General features: G+C 43.9%; 2 pseudogenes; both read right to left on the reverse strand.

Moving 5' to 3' along the window:
• Positions 1–1,040: 1,040 nt before the first annotated feature.
• Positions 1,041–8,645, reverse strand: LOC112627052 (annotated as a pseudogene).
• A 7,421-nt stretch (positions 8,646–16,066) lies between these two features.
• LOC112627053 lies at positions 16,067–20,229 on the reverse strand (annotated as a pseudogene).

Below are 20,229 nucleotides of genomic sequence, written 5' to 3' on the forward strand. Positions count from 1 at the left end.
AGGCCCCGTGCTCAGGCATCCGGAAAGAAGACGGGATGAATATTCTACCTCTGAAGTACATCCCAAATCTGGGAGTTTACTTCAGCTTTACCGGGTTCTACCTGGCGAATGAAAGTGTGCCTCCTTCATACGCACATCCGGAAACCACTTCATGGGGACCGTCACAGTTTGAACTCTACTCGTGGCATGGCGGTGAGCCAAATGGGGACTCGTGGTGCAAGCAAAGCTCCCCACGTGTTAGCGTGCGTGAGATTCACTTGGCGGAATTTGACTAGGTGCGTGTTGGTAGAGTGGGGCTGAGGTTCTCTTGCCCCTGTGGATGTTTAAGAAGTCAAAGGTCCTGCCAAGTCCTGCGGTCCCCTCAATCAACTCTGTTTCGGAGACATAATGACTTGAATTGCTAACAACTCAAGAAATTTTCAAGCCCTTGGAAAATCAGTTCCACACAAACACGGAATGAAAGTCAAAAGAGAGTATGTCCTCTTTTTGAGAACTTTATTCACTTCAAAACCAATTAAACACACCTATTTCCAATGGGATTCCAGAGCCCAATTTTGCAGGCTGAGGAAACACCACAAGAACGCTTTGCGCAGAACGCTTCACAGCGTCCACAACACTGCTGTCAGGGCGGGGCACAGCTGAAGGCCTGCATCTCTCAGGGTTCCCTAACTGTTCCCTGATTCAGTCATCTAGAGAGCAAACACACAGTAATTCCCCAGTTTCCTGCTGACATCACAGCGGAAGTCTGACTCCTGCACGTCACCCAGTTTCTGAGGCAACGAATCGCTGGCACAGAAGCTTCTGGTGGTGGGTTTCCGGAGAGCCCTGCGAACTACAATGTCCCCCACCAGAATTCAATGAGGCAGAGTCTCTGCATGTGGTCCCCGCCTGGCCTGGGCTCCCACATCCACGGAAGCACCAGAGCTGGGGAGCTTGGGAGTCACCACACACAGTCTGCTCTCTGCTCCATGCTCCTCAGTTCCGCAGTCCCCTCCAAGTCACGGGAGCGGGAAGCCACGGAGCCCCTGCCACTTGCAGTCTCACTCCAGGTCACAATCGCTCTCCTCTGAGGAGGAGGAAATGTGAAGGTCCTCATAGAGGACACTCAGGGGGACAGGAACACAGGGAGCCTCAGACTTCTCTGAGACTTGAGGGCTGCGAGCGAGGAAGGCTCCCGGCTTCTCAGGAGAGGGGAAACGAGGGAGCTGTCAGGAGGCTGGAGCTCCAACATCGGTTTTCCAGTCTCCGGAAGAGCATTCTGAGAGGCTGGGCCCCATCGTGGCTGGCCGCTGGGTGATGGGACATGGTGCAGGCCTGGGCAGTAGGCAGGCAAGGTCTGCTGTGCGGAGGCTGCCGGTCGCTGCTGGGCACCTGGGCGGATGTCCTCCTGCTCATCTGGGGCGACGGACTTGAGTTCTATTGCAGCTGGCAGAGGTTGGAGAGTCTCCGGGGCCCCCAGCTCACCTCCCTGGATGGCATTTTCGGGCATCTGGAAGGGACCCATTCTCGGTTTCTTGGGGAAGTTCAGGCAAGCCTGAGTCGGAGCCTGGGCAGGTCTCTTGGCTCCTGGCCTGAAACTGAGATTGGAGCCGAGGCCCAAGCTGTGTGTGTCGGCTGGTGGGCAGGGCTGTGAGGTCACCGCAGGACGTTTGTCTTGTGCTTGGGGGCTGATGACCCGGATCAGGCCGTGGGGCTTGGTGGCAGCCTGGGGAACTTCTCAACGGCCACCCTGAGGGCTGCTGTGTGTGGGCTTCACCACGACCAGAGGCTCCGGGCCCTGCTGCCTGACTCCAGGCTGAGGGATGTCGGCCACAGCCCCTGTCTGTCGTTCCTTTGGTCGGAGACTTGACGAGGAGCTCGGACTGGCTTTTCTGAGGGGAGACAGTGAAGCCAAGACGGATACCTTGTCAGACATTTTGGTAGCTGAACCATCAGTGAGGGCAGGGTCCACACGTGGCCTCTTATTGATTGTGTGGAACGGCATTGGCCTGGTTGCAGCCTGAAAGAAAGGAGACCACACACGTTAGAAGTTCTTCAGCATGGAGCCAACATGGAAATCAACCACATCTGAAGACAAGGTGCACACAGCAGGAAATTCTTAATACGGTATGGACAGGCGGTCCTTGGAAGTAGGGACAGATCCTCAACGTGAGTGCTGATCGGGACAAGACCCATGAAAGATGCAATCTCGAGCTGTGATCTAAGAATACCATTTTTCTAAAGACTGTGTCTTGGGCATTAACTGGATCAAAGCGCCTCCACTCAGCCTTCCGTGAAGTGGGACGGACTAATGCCCTTCTGAATGTAGGTTGGTTGGTGGCTCAAGGGTTCCCAGGACATCTTTTCTGAAAACATGCATGTTCCTGGGGTTAGCCTCCTCCATGTTTGGGGCCTCTGAGGGACTAATTTCCTCAGACCGCTAGGAAGATGTTGTTGGCATGCTTGCCATCATTGCGCAGAAAGAAAGCAACAGGAAATATGGCATCTTCAGATGCCTTCACCTGGAATCAAATGGACCTGGAAGGATCGTGGAGTCCCTGACCCCAAGAAGACGGGGAAGAGGGGTTCCCCGATCCCCTCACACACACAGGAACCTGAAAGTAAATCAACCAGATTGACCTAGCGAAGCAAAGACCAGGGGCCCAGGGTGACACCCACCTTCAGATAAATCCAAGATTCCATGGATTCTTTTCGATTTGGCAGCGGCTTCTCCAGAGGTTTCCCAGAAAAGGTCTGGACGAGAGCCTTCCTCTGCAGGTCTTGTTGCCTACAGAAGAGAAAAAGTTCAGGCCATGCACTTTTTCTCAGGTTTTCCCCAGGAGACAGGAAGAATCCAGTCTCTGGCCCAGTCCTGTTCTGTGTTTTGTGGTAAATAAATGGAACTCTTGTGCCCTTTCCACCTCTGCACCTTCCCTCATGTGCCAATCTTCCCATCCTCCCAGTGGCCTTCTAGGCTTCCCAAGTAAGGACCAACATTTGGATTCCATCGCTATTTCCCCTGTCATGGGGAACCTGCACGAAGCTTCGCCACCTGACATCGTCCTCCCCCAGCTTGATATCAGGAACAAGTCTGTTGTTTATTATTATTATTAAATATAATATAAATTAATAGTAATCATCGATAATAATAATCACAATAAAGATAATAAAAATTAATACTGGTTAAAAATGTTAATGATTAGTATTAATAATAGCAATATCACTATTAGTAATTAAATAATCATATCAGCAATTAATGTTACTTAAGTCAATACTAAGTGATGTTGGTTATAAAATAATGATTAATATTATGACTAGCATTGCTAAATGACATGAATATTAATAATTAATTTTAAGCTTGCATAAAAATATATTTAAAATAATTATTCATAATTAATAATGGTATCCTATTAATTATTAGTGTCATCGATAATTGTTAAAATCAGTCATTGATGTGTAATAATTAATCATATTATTATTCCTAATTCTGCAGTGTGTGTACAGCTACCTGTGATGTCATTCCTAATATCCAGGGAGGGAGAGCATGCTTTTAGTTTTAATATCACAATAAGTGTACACTCATCCTGTGACACAGATCCTAATATCCAGTGTAGTAGAGTATGATATGACTCCCAATATAGCAATTAATAGGTAGCTACCCAGTGATATAGTTTCTAAAATTCACGGAAGGTGCATATGATATTAATCCCAATATTGCAGGGAGGGTAGAGCTCTTCTGTGTTATGATTCCTAATATCTGGAGGGGGAGAGGATGATAATAATTCCAGTGTCACAGGCTGTGTTCACCGGCCCTGTGACATTGTTATTAATGTCTTGGAAGGGAGAGGATATTACTCCCAACATGGCAGGGGGTGTACATCCACCCTGTGATATTCTTCTTTATATTCCAAGGCCGAGAGGTTGATATTACTCCTAGTATCGCAGACACTGTACACCCCCATGGTTTTAATCCCTGTGATATTGGGAGTAGTATCATCCTCTCCCGGGTGGAAATTAGGAACAGTATCTCCAGGGGCGTGTACACCCCCTGTGATATTGAATGTAATATCATCCTCTTCCCTCCTGGATCATGGGAACAACATCACTGGGGGGTGTACACTTTCTGTGATATTGGGAGTAACATCATCTTCTGTGCCTTGGATTATTAAGGACAATATCATGGAGAGACATGTGTACATCTTCTACAATATTGGGAATAATATTATCCTCTCTCCCCCTGCATATTAGGAAAGATAACACAGAGTGGGTGTTCACCTCCTGCGATATGGGGATGAATGCCATCTTCTCCCCTTTCAGATATCAGGAAGAGTATCACACGGGAGTGTACAGTGTCTGCGATACTGGGAGTAATATCAATCTCTCGGCCTTGGAATATTAAGAAGAATATCACAGGGTGGATGTACACCCCCTGCCATATTGGAAGTAATATCAGCCTCTCCTCTCCATGGATATTAGAAACAATATCCCAGGCTGTGTGTACGCCTCCTGCTCTATGGGGAGTCATATCATCCTCTCCCTTCCAGGATATTAATAACAATATCACAGGGCGGGTGAACACAGCCGGCGATACTGGAATTATTATCATCCTCTCCCCCTCTGGATACTAGGAAACATATCACAGAAGAGCTGTACCCTTCCTGCGATATTGGGAGTAATATCATATGCTTCTTCCGTGAATATTAAGAGCAATATCACTGGGTGGCTTTCCATTCATTGCTATGTTGCAAGTCATGTCATACTCTACCACCTAGATATTAGCATCAGTGGCACAGGGTGAGTGCACACCTACTGCGATATTAAAACTAAAATCATGCTCTCCGTCCCTGGATATTAGGAACAACATCCCAGGTAGGTGTACAGCCCCTGCGGTATTAGGAGTAATAATATGATTAATTATTAAACATCTATGTCAATTTCAATAATTATCAATGGCACTATTAATTAATAGGCTACCATTATTAATTATGGATACTCATTTTAAATATATGATTATGCACGCTTGAAAATAATTAGTAATATTAATGTCATTTAACAATATTATTAGTTCTTAATATTAATTGTTATTTTATTACCAACATTGCTTAGTATTGATTTAAGTAACATTAATTGCTAATATCATTATTTTATTGTTAATAATGATATTATGATTAACTGTTATACTAATCGTTAACATTTTTTACCAGTATTAATTTATACTATCTTTATTGTGATTATTAATATCAATGATTGCTATTAGTTTTTACTATATGTATTAATATTAATAATTAATAGACTTATTCCTGATATCCAGCTGAGAGAGAATGATATTACTCCCAATATCGAAGGAAGTGAATACCCCTCTATGATGTTATTCCTAATAGCCAAGGGGTAGAGGATGACATTATTGAAACTATCACAGTGGGTGTCCATCCCTTCGGTCATCTTGTTCCTTATATCCTGAGTGGGAGAGGATGATATGACTCCCAATATCGCAAGAAGTGTACAACTGCCTGTAATATAGTTCCTGACATCTAGGTGGGGAGAGGATGATATTGCTGCCCATATCGCACGAGTTGTAAAACCCCTTCAATATTTTGCCTACGATCCTGAGGGGAGAGGATGATATTACTCCCAATATCGAAGAATGCGTACACCCCCCTGTGACACTATGCCCAATATCCACTTTGGGAGACAATGACATTACGCCCAATATCCCAGGGGATGTACACCCACCTTGGGATTTTGTTCCTTATATTGAGAGGGGGAGAAGATGCTGTTACTCCCAATAACGCAGGGGCTGGGACTGTACACCCCTCCTGTGTTATTGTTCTTAATATCCTAGGGAAGAGAGGATGATGCTACACCCAATATCGCAGGGGGTGTACACCCACCCAGTGATGTTGTTCTTAATGTGCTCCACCTCCCACCACCAGGGATATCATTCCTAATATCCAGGGGAAGAGACGATAACATTATGCCCAATATCGCAGGGGAGTGTAGACACCCTCTGTGATGTTGTTCCTAGTATCCAAAGGTAGATACGATGATGTTACTGGCCATATCGCAGGGGGTGTACACCCTTTTGTGATATTGTTTTTGACATTCAGTGAGGGAGAGGATAACATTAATCCCAATATCGCAGAAGGCATACAGACCCCTGTGATGTGGTTCCTAATGTACAGGGGAAAGAGAAGAATATTGCTCTCAATATTGCAGGGGGTGTAACCACCCTGCCTCCCATATATTGTTCCTAATATGCAGCGAGGTGGAGGCTGAGAGTACTACCAATATCCCAGAAGGTGCACACACACCTGTGATATAGTTCCTAATATCTAGCGGGAAAGAGGCTGATTTTACTTTCGATATCACAGTGGGTGTACACCGCCCGCAATCCCGGGGTATCGTTCCTAATATCCACGCGGGAAGAAGATGATATGGCTGACAATATCGAAGGTGGTGGACACCTCTTCTCTGATATGGTTCCTGATATCCAGGGGGTGAGTGGATGATATTACTCCCAATAAAGTAGGAACCGTACAGCCACCCTGGGATGTTGTCCTTAATAACCACAGGGGAGAGGTGATATTACTACCAATATTGCAAGGGGCGTACATCCTCCTGTGATATTGTTTCTCATATCCAGGAAAGGAGAAGATGGTATTAGTACCAATATTGAAGGGATGGACAGCCCCCATGGGATATTGTTCTAAAGATACAGGTTGAAAGAGGATGAGATTCCATCCAATATAACAAGGGATGTACACCCCACCTGTGATATGAGTCATAAAACCTAGAAGAAGAGAATGAAATTGCTTCCAAAAACACACGGGTTGTACACCCACCCTGTGATATTGTTCCTGTCATCTAAAGGAAGAGATGATGATACTACTCCCATTACCGGAGAAGGTACACACCCCTGTGATATTGTTCCTCATAACTTGTGGGGGAGAGCATGATATTACTTCCAGTATGACAGTGGCTTTACACCCAGTCTGTAATATTGCTCCTAATTTCCAGTAGGTAAAGTATGATGTTCCTGCCAAGAGAGTAGTGGCTGTACAGCCAGCCTGTGATATTCCTTCGAATATTCAGGGAAACACAGGATGACATTATCCCAAATCTCCCAAAAAGTGTACACCCATTGTGCGATATGGTTGCTAATATCCGGAGGTGCAGAGAATGGTATTCGTTCTTCTGTCGCAGGCTGTTTACACACAACCTGTGAAATCGTTCCTCATATCCTGAACAAAAGAGACTGCTAATAATGGACACACATTGCAAGGGGGAGTGATTGGCTATTACGATCCACGTCGCAGGGGGTGAGGCACTCCCCATGATATGGGGAGTAATAGCAACCCCCTCTCCCCGCTGGCTATTACGATCCACATCGCAGGGCAGTTCAGGACACCAGCCCTGCCCCAACCTTGACCGAGACAGTGGGTGTCATGGGACGACCTCAGGGTGGGTGGCGGCTCAGCTTGAAGATATCCCTGCTGCCAAAGACCAACTGTTCCTGCTAGTTTGAATCTGGCCACAGGGTCTCTGTTGGTGAGACAGATGACCATGAGGCAGATACCCTGAAATCTAGCACGACAGAGCTCAACGTCCCCATGAGAGACACCATAGCACGCAGACTTTGCAGACATACTAGCGAAGGCCACAGCAGGCCCTGAGTGAGGAACAAGCTGACCAAGATCCTGGGGTTCTGCCACGCAGCCCTTAAACCAGGGACTGGAAACCGTTTCCCTAAAGAGCCAGGAGTCAGCATTTTCAGCTTTGCCAACTGATCTTTGTCTCAAGGATGCAACTCTGCCATGGCTACACCACAGCAGCCTTCTGCAGGTGGCCTGTGAAGAGATGGGCATGACTGCACCCCCATAAAACTTTACTTATGGACATGGAAACTTCTCAGTGTCATGAAGTGTTATTTTTTTATTTGTTCAACCATTTGGAAACGTAAAATCCGTTCTTGATTCATGAGCCACAAGAGTAGCGGGGACAGGCCGCCCCTTGAAAACCTCTGGAATGAGCTTAGAGAAGGAAATGACAGGCTGGGCCAGCGCAGCCTCCTCACAGCAGATTCGCTGCAGGAGGGTCCTTCGTAGCAACCACTTCTCATCCTTCATCTTGGCTTCAAGCACAGTTCAGGTGGAGAAAGAGAGAACAGAACCGGCCTCAGCAACAAGAAGGAAGGAGATGCAGGGTCAAGCAGCCATGTGGATCGATCACACTTAACATTCACACCAAGCGGAGCACAGGCAGGACCAGCCCAGGGGGTGGGGGCACGAAGTGGAGGCTCTCTGGGGTGGGGGGCCTCTCAGTGGGCAAGATTCTCTACCAAAAACTGAAATAGAAGATCTACACAGCAGTAGTTACAGAAAACACACACTAAGAAAAAGGCCAAAATAAAAATAGGACACAAAGTTTGGCCAACCGGGTCTCACAAGCCAGTAGGTAAGAAAGCCCAGGAGGGCCCACCAGAGGAGCTGGGGGTGGGTTCCTGCCTGCAGGGGGCCTTGGACACCCCATTCCCACAGATGAGGACCCAAGCTTTGGGGAGGAAGCTGTCAGAGTCACCCAGTGAGCTGTTCAGAGCTGGAGCCAAAGAGCAGGTGAGGAGCCCTGGCCACGTCCGCGTGTGCACTGAGAAGCTGGGGTGGGGTCATACCCCCAGGGGCCAATGCAAACAGTGGACCGCGGGTCCTCCTTCTGCCTAGAGGATGCTCAGCTCCCAAGGGACCACCAAGGCCTGGAACCCAGGGACGCACGACCTGACCATCATGCCCAGGCATCCTGGACCAGGCAATGTCCAGTACAGGCAGGCAGTCTGGACTTGGGGCCAGGACAGGGGTGGATGGTCCTGCTAGGCAGACCTCCTTCTCCCTACCAGCTGGGCTGGTTGCACTGTAGTTTTGGTTCTGGCAACATATTTTTGCTCACTTTGGCCACACCAGTCCCCGGCTCCCTGGCTAGGCCCAGTGCTGTCCAACCTACCTACACAGGCCCCACATACCGAGTGCCCACTAGGCTGTGTCAGCCAGGAGGATCCATGCTCATCCCCTGAAGTTTCCGTGGGAGCCTGCATCCCACAGGGACCCACAGCTCAGGGCCAACCTCCATGGGGTCTTGGTTGTGGTGGCAGTTGTGGGGGGTAGTTGACCTCCAGCCCTCCCATCCTGGCCACTGTATTTTGTGGTGATCGTTCAGTCCTGGGAGCTTCCTGGGGACGCCAGAGGGAAGAGAACAGGGTGGTCATGGTAGCCTCAGCCCCAGGCTCTGGGCCTAAGCGCAACAGAAGGTAGAGAACAGGGTGGTCATGGCAGCCTCAGCCCCAGGCTCTGGGCCAGAAGTTGATAACGACCAATTGAGAGCAACCACTGAATTCGATTCTCTTACAGATACACGAGAAGTTGGCGAAGAACTGAATGTCGACCATTCTATGGTCATCCAGCATTTGAAGCCAATTGGAAAGCTGAAAAATCTTGATAAGTGGGTGCCTCATGAGCTGACCAAATATTTTAAAAAGCATCCTTTTGAAGTGTCATCTTCTCTTATTCTATGAAACAACATTGAACCATTTCTTGATCAGATTGTGACATGCCACGAAAAGTGGATTTCATACAATAGCCAGCTCATTGGTTGGACAGAGAAGAAGCTCCAAACCACTTCCCAAAGTCAAACTTGTACCAAAAAAAGGTCATGATCACTGTTTGGTGGTCAGCTGCCGGTCTTCTGATCCACTACAGTTTTTGAATCCTGGTGAAATCATTACATCTGAGAAGTATGCCAAGTTAATCGATGAGACGCATGGAAAACTGCAGCACCTGGAACCGGCACTGGTCATCATGAAGGGCCCAGTTCTCCACAATGCATGACTACATGTCCTACAACCAGGGCTTCAAAAGTTGAATAAACTGGGCTATGAAGTTTTGTCTCATCTGCCATATTCATCTGACCTCTCACCAACCAACTACCACTTCTTTAAGCATCTTGACAACTTTTTGCAGAGAAAACACTTACACAACCAGCAGAATGCAGAAAATGCTTTCCAAGAATTCATCGAACCCTGAAAGCATGGAATAAACAGATTTATTTCTCATTGGCAAAAATGTGTTCAATGTAATGGTTTCCTTTTGTTTTTTAAGACCGAGTCTCACTCTGTCGCCCAGGCCAGAGTGCAAAGGTACAATCTCGACTCACTGCAACCTCTGCCTCCTGGGTTCAAGAGATTCTCCTGCCTCAGCTTCTTGAGTAGCTGGGATTACAGGCACATGATACCACACTCGGCTACTTTTTGTATTTTTAGTAGAGATGGGATCTCACCATGTTGGTCAGGCTGGTCTCAAACTCCTGACCTCCTGATTCACCCGCCTCAGCCTCCCAAAGTGCTGAGATTATAAGTGTGAGCCACTGTGCCCAGTCCATTGTAATGGGTTCTATTTTGATTAATAAAGATGTGTTGCAGCCTAATTATAAAAATTTAAAATTCACAGTCCAAAACCACAATTACTTTGGCACCAACCTAATAATAGAAGAATTAAAAGAGTCCTTTATATTAGAGAGCCCATAGTTGATAAAATAATAAAGAATATTACAATCTCCATAACCCATAAACTTGGTAACTTAGACCAACTGGATGAATTAAAAGACACAATCAATTAATACTAAAACATAGGAGAAATAGGTAATCTAAATATATTGATATCTATTTTAAAAATGAAATCAATACCTAATAACCTTACAGAAAACCTGTATATTCCAAAAATCTGACATTCTGTCATGTTATTCTAACTGGTGGGATTCGGGGATTTCCATTTTGATAAGAACATAGGTGAGTCGCACACACTTACTTTTAGTGCTCATTGGTCTGGAAACCTATGTCCACTATAGGATACTGCAGAGCGATGCGTTTTGGAGAATGTAGGCAAGATAATATTATTTTCAGATTTAAAGGAAGACAACTTGTTTTATGTACAGTAATTCCTCATAATATTGCAGGGGATACTATATTTAAACTTTGGGGTATCCCTAGATACAATTCTTATTTGAGCCACATGTGAATTTCAGACACGGAGGCTGCCGAACTTTGGTGGCTTTCAACAAATGTGGAAGGCAATTCACAACCTACTTTGTGAAGGCATAAAATTCAATGAGCCCTCATTTAGCATTTTATTTTAAATATTATTTTTGTAAACTTTGCATTTCCAATTAGGTGAAATTTTAAACCTGTTTCAGTTCTTATCCACTTTTTTTTTTCCCCCTGAGACGGAGTCTTGCCCTGTCACCCAGGCTGGAGTGCAGTGGCATGGTCTTGACTCACTTCAACCTTCGCCTCCCAGGTTCAAGCAATTCTCCTGCATCAGCCTCCCAAGTGGCTGGGATTACAGGTGCCCACCACCATGTCCGGCTAATTTTTGTAGTTTTAGTAGAGATGTGACTTCCCCATGTTGGTCAGGCTGGTCTTGAACCCCTGACCTTGTGATCTGCCCACCTCGGCCTCCCAGAGTGCTCGGATTACAGGCCTGAGCCACCGTGCCTGACCTCTCCACTCTTTTTAGGCAGAGGGGAGTAAGGGTTGCTTTAAGTTAGGAGGGACTCCCATGTACCCAACCCATTTGTGTAAATTTCTTCCTTCAGAGTTCTTCAAATCAGCATCACCATTGTTAAAGGCCTCCCACATGGTAATAATTGTGCTACAGGGTTTTACGCACATGAAGTTGATGTTTGGCTGAATGAACCTCCTTGCTGTGGCACAAGGGGGGCATAGGTGTTTTCACCAATTATGATGCAGGTTCACTGTGCAATGGCTACCAACTTTTCTGAGTACAATGAGACCAAACACATTCATACATAAATTCCATGAAGTGAATTTATTATTTACAAACAGCAAACAAAAGACAACAGAAGTCTAGGATTCAATATGAAACACTACCACAAGATCAGGAAGGCTACCCAGAGCAGATGGATGGAGTTTTGATGTAAACACTTCACTTGCACTACAACTGAGGGACCCTAGAAAGCAGCCCACGATGTGGTTTGCTAGACACAAGCATTAAAGGCCATTCTGTTTCGAGCAGGGACTCTAACAGAGCCTGGGCTGTTCTGACCAATGTCACCTGATTATCAGGATATTGCCTTCCCAGCATATCATACAGTTATCTTGAGAACTACCAGTAAGAAAGGGAGGAAAATGGCCCTGCACCCTTAAAATGGAAGGATCAGGATATTTGTTGTGACAGAAGCACAGACAGTGGCGACAGAGTGTTCTTGTGAGCCATCTACTAGTTCTCTTGAACGGAGCATGGCACCTAACTGCCTTTCTCTTTCCTTTCAATGAAAACTGTTTCAGAATATTTTGAATATTTTGACTTTCTACATCTACAGAGTTGAGGCACAGGATCGCTGGCAGTGTAGACTCTCTGCATGGTTACAGGAAAGAGTTCAGGAGCCCATCAAGCCACATTGGAGGAGACCACCTAATCCTCCAGAGACTGTCACTCCATCTTCCTGGGGTTAGCTCTACACGCAGTAAGGGCATTATGTCTAAGGCCGGCAAGACTTGCAGTCCGAAGATTCGACTTTTGACATGCTGATAAACAGCAATGATAAGAGAAGCCCACATACTCGCTAGGAATTTTTCAATGAAAGTAGCTGAGACTCTTCTTCATCTGCTTTGATAGGGGCTAATATCAAACTCTTTCTTCCCATTTTCTTTACTCATTCGTGACTGAACCATGAGGCACCATAGATGTACACCTCATCAGGAGGGTGTAGGGGACAGCGGCAAGGGGAGCAGCAGCACAAGAAACAAACAAGGCCACTACTTCTGCCTACATAATAACTATTGTCTTGGAGTGTACAATAATTAATAATGTTCACATGGCTGCCGTGAGCATACAGAGATGGTGACCAGAGTAGATGCAGGGACTGCAGAGATACAGCCTGATCCTTGCTAATTAGGACTTAAGTGTCGGCTTATGTGCTGCCCTTTTGTGCATTAATAAGCCAGGGACTCATAACTACCTGCTAAGCACAGGCCAAATGTCATGCTGGGGTGCAAGTAAATATTCATGTCTAGGAGATGAGAGCGGTTTAGTGTGGGAGAAGATGACAACACCTGAAGACCACAAAACGTTGTGTAGACCAAAGGGAAGGCCCATCGTCAGCTCATGGTTCTGACTCAGGCGGCTGCTAATGTGTTACGGAACCGTCAGCCGACAGCAGGTAGGTCAAGTTGAGCAGGTGTCCTTCATGAGGGTTGGTCCATTCCATTTGTGTTGCCAATTATTTCAATAGCGTCTCATGCACCCCACTGGTGAGGAAGGAATGAGCACCCTACGTTTACTGGCACCGTGAAACACATAACATCTATTACTAAACAGATAAGCCAGACATTAGTTATTAATTACATATAGGAGGATGGTGTAAGCTCCCACAGGCCCAAACAGGGATTAATTTAGGAGCAGAGAGTGGTATAGCATTAAAAAGGTGAGGATGTTCCTTTTTTTTTTTTTTTTTTTTGAGACAGAATCTCGCTCTGTCACCCTTCCTGGAGCACAGTGGTGTGATTTTGGCTCACTGCAGGCTCCGTCTCCCGGGTTCACACCATTCTCCTGTCTCAGCCTCTCTAGAAGCTGGGACTACTGGCACCCACCACCACGCGTGGCTAATTTTTTGTATTTTTACTAGAGACGGGGTTTCACCGTGTTAGCCAGGATGGTCTCGATCTCCCGACCTCATGATTCACCAGCCTTGGCCACCCTAAGTGCTGGGATTACAGGCGTGATCCACTGCACCCGGTCCAGGATGTTCCTTTATTCCTACAGGAAAATGTGATTGGTTTGTCTATTGGCTGGTAGGGAACTGAATCATGTGACACTGACTGGTAAGACTGTAATACTCTAAAATACAATATATAAACTATCATATCATAATGGTGCAATACTATCTACTACAATAAGAAAGGCATCGATGAAAAGCCCAACGCTATCATATGTGACTGAGAGATTGAATGCTTCCTCCCTCAGATTAGTTACAACATATTGTCCTATCACAGTCCTCTCTCCTTCATTCAAAGTGAATGATCCAAATAATAGACAGAAATAATAAAGAATAAAGGCAACAAATGCAAAGAACTCACGAGATGATACTCTATGGTAAAATTTATGTACTTAGGAATTAATACCAACTCATTATTAGCAAAAAATAAACATCTTTATATCAAGAGTAGTTTTTCCTTTAATAAAGAAAGGTGGAATGAGTATAATGAACAAGGGATAATCAAAATTTGCCAAATGAGGCTAGTAAGACAATCCCAACAATTCACAATCATTATTCACTGGTCAGTTAATCACAGGACAATACATACAAATGAAACTTACTGACCGCGTGCAGTGGCTCATGTCTGTAATCCCAGCACGTTGGGAGGCTGAGGTGGGCAAATCATGAGGTCAGGAGTTCAAGACCAGCCTAGCCAACATGGCGAAACCTGTCTCTACTAAAAATACAAAGAATTAGCTGGACGTAGTGGTGGGCACCTGTAGTCCCAGCTACACGGGAGGCTCAGGCAGGAGAATCACTTAAACCCAGGAGGGGGAGGTTGCAGTGAGCCGAGATTGCACCACTGCACTCCAGCCTGGGAAACAGAGTGAGATTCCATCTCAAAAAAAAAAAAAAAGAATTAAACTTACCTACATATTAGAAAAACATTAAAATTCAACCATGAAACCAGCACATTATCAAATGAATAGACAAAAATTCTACCAACAGACTTAGTATCATTATCTTTGAAACTCAAGTACTACTGCTTAAAGAGCATTTACAGAACTCTCACCTCAAGGTTTCCCTGCAAAACAAGGTGAAATGCATACTCAAGACTCTTTAAGAATGAGCCACCGATAAAAACAATATACTTGTAACTTGTGTAACATTTCATACATTTTTTTCAAGCACTGCACCATAATTAATTTGCATCAGGCTTTCCAAATTAGAAAAGCTTCACTTACAGAACTTCTTTCCTGTGGGAATTTTAACATGACTTTTGAAATAAATGTTAAAACTGAAAATATTCTTGCAGTTTCTAAACTATTAGAGCTTTAATCCTGTGTACGTTCTTGTATTTACAAGGTCCAGGGAGCTACAGTGTGCATTTTCATATGTCCTTGAGTGGGTATGAGAGAAATGAAACATTCCCACATTCTGGACATTCATAGGGTTTTTCTCAGGAATGAGCTGATGTCTTCAAATGGAACTAACACAACTGAAGGCCTTACCACAAATTTAGATTCAAAAGGCTTTTCTCCACTCTGAGTCCTCCCAAGTCCTCAAAAACAGGAAAATCTGAAGGCTTGATCACATTTCCCACATTCTTAAGGTTTCTATGCAGTGTGAGCCTTTTCATGTTTATGAGGGAATGGGAAAGTGTATATGTTTTACCACATTTCTTACATTCAAGGGGCTTTATTTATTTACTTATTTATTTATTTATTTTCTTTAATTTTGAGATGGAGTCTCACTCTGTCACCAGGCTGGAGTGCAGTGGCACAATCTCAGCTCCCTGCAACTTCCGCCTCCTGGGTTCAAGCAATTCTCCTGCCTCAGCCTCCTGAGTAGCTGGGATTACAACCATATGCTACCACACCCAGCTAATTTTTGTATTTTTAGTAGAGACGAAGTTTCACCACGTTGGCCAGGATGGTCTCGATCTCCTGACTTTGTGATCCGCATGCACAGGGCTTTCCCCCAACCCCCCGTGGCTTTTTATGTCCTTGAAAAAGAACTAAGACAACTGAAATGTGCCACCATGCCCAGTTAATTATTTTCTTTTTTTTTTTTTAAGGTGGAGTCTCGCTCTGTCGCCCAGGCTGGTGTGCAGTGGTGCGATCTCAGCTCACTGCAAGCTCCACCTCCCAGGTTCACACCCTTCTCCTGTCTCAGCCTCCCGAGTAGCTGGCTTGAGCCAGCATGCCTGGCATTATTTTATTTTTTGTAGAGACGGGGTTTCACCATGTTGTCAAGGTTGTTTCACATTGTTTTAATCCGGGATGGTTATGAACTCCTGGGCTCAAGCAATTCACACAGCTTGGCCTCCCAAAGTGCTGGGATTATAGGCTGAGTCACTACACCCAGCCTCTATATCATGACTTCTTTCATGGCGAGTAAGATGACTGGAACGAGTGTAGCCTTTACCGCATCTCTTACATTCATAGGGTTTTTCTAGAGTATGAATTCTTTCATGGAGGTGAAGGGAACTGAGACGACTGAAGGCTTGGTCACATTGTTTACATTCATAGGGTTTCTCTCCAGTATGAGTACTTGTATGGTTACAAAGGGAACTCAAATGACTAAAGGCTTTGACACATTGTTTACATTCATAAGGTCTCTCTCCAGTATGAATGCTTCCATGACAATGAAGGCAAGTGGAACAGCTGAAGGCTTTATCACATTTGGTACATTGATAGGGTCTTTCTCCAGTGTGAGTCCTTTTACGCCTCTTAAAATAACAAGAAAATCTGAATGTTTTCCCACATTCCTTACATTCCTAGGGTTTCTCTCCAGTGTGAGTTCGTTCATGTATTACACAACAACAGGAAACAGTGAACGCTTTACCACATTGTTTATATTTATAGGGTTTTTCTCCTATGTGGATTGTTTGATGTCTTTCAAATGAATTGAGAAAATAAAAACCTTTCCCACATATAGTACATTATAACTGGATTTCCACTGTGCATTATCATGTGTCTTCTAACACCTGGAACAGAAATGAAGAATTTCCCACATTGTTCACATTTATATTGCTTCTCTCCATATGGTTTGTATCCTGAGTGAGCTAGGATGTGCCTATTAAGGAGGGAATGATATATAAAGATTTTCCACAAACACTGCATTCACACTGTTTTAATCCAGTAGAAATGTTCTCATTCAGATCAAGATTTGGAATTTGCCTGACAACTTGTCCATACTGTCTACCTTCTTTGCTTTCACACAATCTCTGTAACACATGATTTCTGTAAAAAAATGACAAGCACATTATTATTGGTTGGTTTAATAACTTTCTACTTATTAATAGGTCTTGGCCTTACACTGCTACCAATACCAAGGAAAATTCATTATTATTATTATTATTATTATTATTTGCCATGATTGAATTATTTGAAAGTAAATGGGTTACTACTGAAAACACAGCTGCCACCTGCATGGCTATGACCAAATTAGTAACATTCATGTACACAATTTTGTATTGCTATTTTCAAGTAAACTGTTTTCCAAACACTGACTGCTACGCTGAAGTACGTTACATTTTGGGTGAAATTTTTCTAAAAAAAAAATAAATTTCGAGTGACTCTTATTTGTTTAGATTGCTTGTTTTTAAGTTCATGACAAGCTAAGATTCCTTCAGAGGACTTTATTTCCTCTTCTCAGTGCAAATTATCTTATATCTTTCCCAGGTTTTTCAAAGTGATCTTCAATATTCTGGTCTTTCCATTTGTTTCCTAAAATGCAGACCACAAAATTATCATGAATTATTACAAACTACAGAAACATTACTATCTTTAATGTTCATTGTACACTGTGCCCATGCCTGATTTCTTCACCAAATCATTCCCTTGCCACATTCCAAATCACAAATAGCACTGATGATAGGGAAATACTTCTGTAATTAAGTGAAATGTGTTGTCATTCTCACCTACAGAAGCCAGGTTCTTGCAGGTTTCCTGCATCACTTCTCTGTAGAGATTCTTCTGAGAAGAATCTAGCAAAATCCATTCCTCCGGGGTAAAATTCACAGCCACATCCTCAAAAGCCATGGAGTCCTAGAACATTCCACACATGTGGATAGAAGGACGGGTGAGACTGACAGCACTGGGAATCTATACTCAATCCATAAGCTGTTTACATGATTCTAAAATTTCCAAGCATTTATTCTATGACTTGATTGTCACAACTCTTACTCTGTTCACACATACTCCCTCCCACACAGCAGTACTCATGCTACAATTGAACTATTCAAAAAAGGCAACAGCAAAGTAGAAACACCCATCTCATTAGAGAATCCAGGGAGTAAGATGTGCTGCTAGGAGTTACCTTTTAACTTCACTTTGTACATTTCTAGTATCTGTCATAATAAAGTCCTACCTGATGTGCATAAGGGAGTTTATATTATCAGTCCTGAGACTATTTATTCTTAAAAACACCTGCTCGCAAAGTTCCATCTTTGTTTGTATTAATAACTTACATTTTGAAAGGGATTCCACCAACCCAAGTAATAAGAATGACCCACTGCATCTAAATGGCTTATGCAATGTATTTGCCAAAACTTTTTCTGCCGAAGGTCTATTATTTTCTCTGCAGTGGTGCTTAGGGAACCAGACACCAAAACACAGTCTGAACACTAAGTGTTCAATGAGTTTCCCTGGTAGACAATATTTTACATGTGCTGTCACTTGTTAACTGGGGAGTTGAGCCCATTCCACGTGATTACACCAAGACAGAGTAGGCTTATTAAAATTAATTGAGTAGTAAATAAAAGCAATAATTGGTATTTAACAATACTAATACAATAATTTTTTAAATTTCTATTGCACAATGTCAAGGCAGAAAGGAATAAGAGGAAATACGACACATGTTTTTTAAAATGACATTAATGTCACCAATTCCAGATGCTATTCCTATGAAATCACATAAATTCCCAAATCAGGGTTTTTTTAGGCAAGAAAAACTACTTTTTCATGCGTAGTAAAAATGACAAATGTCTAATGCTTTTTAGTCATCTAAAAAAAGAGTGATGGCTTGTCTAACATACTTCTAAGATTTTCAAATGAAAATACTCAGGACAGCACAGTATTAGCAGAGAGATGAGCAAGCAGGCCAAGGGGAAGAAAAGTCTTAATGACCCAGCATTTATATGGAAAGTTGATGAATGATAGACTAGGCACTGTAGAATAGAAAAAGAAATCACATGCACTTTAAAATATGAGGCAAATCAGGCTGGCATCTACTTGGGAAAATGCATTGTATTCTTCTCTATTCCATGATCCATAATCAACTTATTATATATTCAAATATGAAAGATAAAACCAGAACACTTTCAGAAGTCACAGGAAGATTTTTTTTTATGAAGGATTAGGCAGAATTTCTTTTATGTAAGAAAACAGTGATAAAGGAACAGACAAACTTAGGGAATATTAAAACTTAGGGAATAAAACAAAAATAGAATGGGCCGGGCATAGTGGCTCACGCCTGTAATCCCAGCACCTTGGGAGTATGAGACGGGTGATCACCTGAGGTCAGGAGGTTGAGACCAACCTGGCCAGCATGGCAAAACCCCGCCATTTTGCTGTTTGTTTGTTTGGTTGGTTTTTGAGATGGTATCTTGCATGGTCACTTGGGCTGGGTTGCAGTGGCAAGATCTTGGCTCACTGCAACCTCCACCTCCCGGGTTCAAGCAATTATCTTGCCTCAGCCTCCCTGGTAGCTGGGATTGCAGGTGCCTGCCACCAGGCTCAGCTAATTTTTTTGTATTTATGGTAGAGACAGTTTTTCACCATGTTAGCCAGGCTGCTCTGGAACTCCTGACCTCGTGATCCGCCCACCTTGGCTTCCCAAAGTGCTGGGATTACAGGAATGAACCACCGTGCCAGGCCTAAAACCCCGTGTTTATTAAAAATACAAAAATTAGCTGTGTGTGATGGTGGGTGCCTATAATCCCAGTAACTCGGGAGGCTGACACAGGAGAATCACTTGAACCCGGGAGGCAGAGGTTGCAGTAAGCAGAGATGGTGCCACTGCAGTCCAGCCGGGCTACAGAGCAAGAGAGTGTCTCCAAAAAAACAAAAAACAACCCCCAAAACCCCCTCAGATATCCAGATAAGAGGATACAGATGTGTCCACTGTCATAAATTCTTCACCATGCTACAAGAGGGGAACTGACATTCTGGTGAATCTTTGTAAATCATCAATTTATCTATCACACTTTTATTTCACCAGTAGCATTGACAAAGCTAAGTCCTACAATTCCATTTGAAATTACCCTTAAAAAGAACAGACCTTTAAAACTTACTACACTCACTCTGGGGAAGGAATAAATACGAATTTTTAGCAAATTAAATATGTCATTTTACCTTGCTACTTTGGAAATAGTACCTTTATCTTTCAAGCTGTACTGACAACATGTATCGTATAGTCAATGAAAAACTGAAACTCAAATAAGCGGACAAGCCTTATCAAGGTAACAAACTCAGGGAGAGGCAT

This window comes from Theropithecus gelada, chromosome 6 (genome assembly GCF_003255815.1).
Source record: "Theropithecus gelada isolate Dixy chromosome 6, Tgel_1.0, whole genome shotgun sequence".
NCBI classification, from domain to species: Eukaryota; Metazoa; Chordata; class Mammalia; order Primates; family Cercopithecidae; genus Theropithecus; species Theropithecus gelada.